Source organism: Tupaia chinensis, unplaced genomic scaffold, assembly GCF_000334495.1.
Source record: "Tupaia chinensis unplaced genomic scaffold, TupChi_1.0 Scaffold000494_1, whole genome shotgun sequence".
NCBI classification, from domain to species: Eukaryota; Metazoa; Chordata; class Mammalia; order Scandentia; family Tupaiidae; genus Tupaia; species Tupaia belangeri.
The window spans coordinates 1,941,586-1,943,663 of NW_006160006.1; the positions used below are offsets into that span (position 1 = coordinate 1,941,586).

At 62.8% G+C, this 2,078-nt stretch overlaps 1 protein-coding gene across 1 annotated transcript in view; it reads right to left on the bottom strand.

Moving 5' to 3' along the window:
* Nucleotides 1–2,078, bottom strand: part of GFRA2 (GDNF family receptor alpha 2) — a 68,418-nt gene that overhangs the window by 58,226 nt on the left and 8,114 nt on the right. The gene's annotated exons all lie outside the window — the stretch shown is intronic.

The following is a 2,078-nucleotide window of genomic DNA, read 5'->3' on the forward strand; positions in this document are numbered from 1 at the left end:
CTGAAGTGTGGCACGGACCACTCAGCCTGTGTGTGGCGGGACTGGGATGAGAGGAAGGAGGGGGGAACCCACAGCCACCCACACCACTTTCCCAGAGCCACAAGTGGGCACCATGTCTGACCAGGAACACAGGGGCAGTGTCTGTGGGATCCCTGCAGGAAGGTACACCCACACAGAAGCAGGGCCTTGGAACCCTCCTGAGGCCCCCACATGTCCCCTCCCAAAGCCAACGTCCTGGACCTGGCTCCTGCGTCCTGGCCTTGGCCCAGCTCATGCGGCCACCAGAGGCCAGAATGGAGATGCAGCCAGCCCATGGCCACACGCACAGACACACAGACCTGTCTGCAGGGCCCAGCAGGACCCCAGGAAAGGGTGCAGACTCCACCACAGGACGAGGAGGAAGCATGCTCCCCTGGAGAAATGGCCTCCACACTTCATCCCCTCCAGAAGCGCCCTGTGCCCTGTGACACCAACACCACAGAGCGCACAACCAGGACTTGCCAGCCGCCCCAGTCTCAAAGCCCTCGGGGCCCACCACGGCCTGTGTGGCTCAGGTCCTCTGCCCCGCACACCAGCGCTCACTCCGACAGCTCCTCCTGGTGGGGTGGCCGGTCACTGCTACGTACCGATGCCAAGCCAAGTGACAGCTTAGCGGTCCGGTGACATAAGAACTCATTCCATCCTCTGGACTACCTTGGGGGCAGGCGCTATCACCCCCCACACGCTCCCCATGTTACGGATAAGAAACTTGCCCAAGGGCACAGTGGGAAAGCTGCAGAGCCAGGCCTCACACCCAGGTGGCTGGTTCCAGAGCCCAAGTGCCTTACCACCAAGAAGACAAAGTCCTTCCTAAGTATGGCTGCGTCCCACTCTCACTGGGACAGTCCTCCCGCCAGGGCGCTGACCCTGCTGCCCTGGTACAGCTAATCACCTGGAACGGACCAGCCAGTGGGACAGACTGAAGGGGCTTCCAGGGGAGCAGCCCCTTCCAGGGCCACTTGAGAGGGGCCTGCCCTAGGTCAGGCCGGCCAGCTGTCCCTGCAGCACAGTATACCAATAGGAACCCCAAGGCCAGCCAGGGGCCAGATCCAGGACTCCGGGCTCTGGGACTGCACATGGCGAGGCCTCTGCCCTTCCTGAAGTCCGGGACCTGAACCCACCGCAGTGTAGCCTTTGGAGAAGGGAAGGAAGCACACACAGACAGGCCATGCAGCCTGTCAGCACTGTGGTTGTGACAGAGGAGGACAGACCCCACTGGCCAAGAATCCTCCCAGGGCCGCAGTAAGAGACCCGGATAAGGAGCCGGGGCCCTGACTCCACCTGGGTTCCTGCACCACGTGCCAGGGCCCAGCAGCCATCCCACCTCCTGGGCCTTAGCCTGCCTGCTGCACGGGAGGCGCGTGCAGCTGGGTGCCCTGCAGCTAGGCCCAGCCCAGCACCACATCCGGAGCCGAACCCTGTCCCCTCCCCCACTGTCCGCCAGCTCTGTGCATGCACCAAGGTCTTGGGCAGAGGGAGGACAGGATGGCATGAAGCCCCACGGTGCTCATAGCCAGAGCAGGCCCAAGCAGCAGCTGAGCTCCGAGGGACACCCAAACCCACACCCCTCTGCCCTCAGCCCAGGCCCGCACCCACTGCTGGGTGACCAGGAGCAGGGAGGAGATCCTTGCAGCCTCCCCCGGGAGTCCTTCACTCGCAGGTAGGCTGTGCTTCTCACAGAACCATTACCTGCTGTTCCTGGGGCTCCCCATGGCCCTGGTCAGCCCTGGGCAGAGCCACCTCCAGACCACAAGACCCAGGAGGACGTGGGATCCCCTGGGGAGGAAGGAAATGAGCAGGGGCCGCTTTCTAGATGGGACCCGGGCAGCACAGGCCGGCTCCCTCAGAACACATGGTGGGTGTGTCACAGGGTTTGCTGAGTAGACAAATAAACCATCTCAAGGCTTGGAAGCAAAGACAGCTGTCTACACTCAGGCAACCCCGGTCAAAGGAGCCTTGCAGGCCACACAGTAGCACACAGTGACACATGGCATGCTGCTCACCCCCCCCCCCCCAATGAGAAACAATGCGTTTCTGCA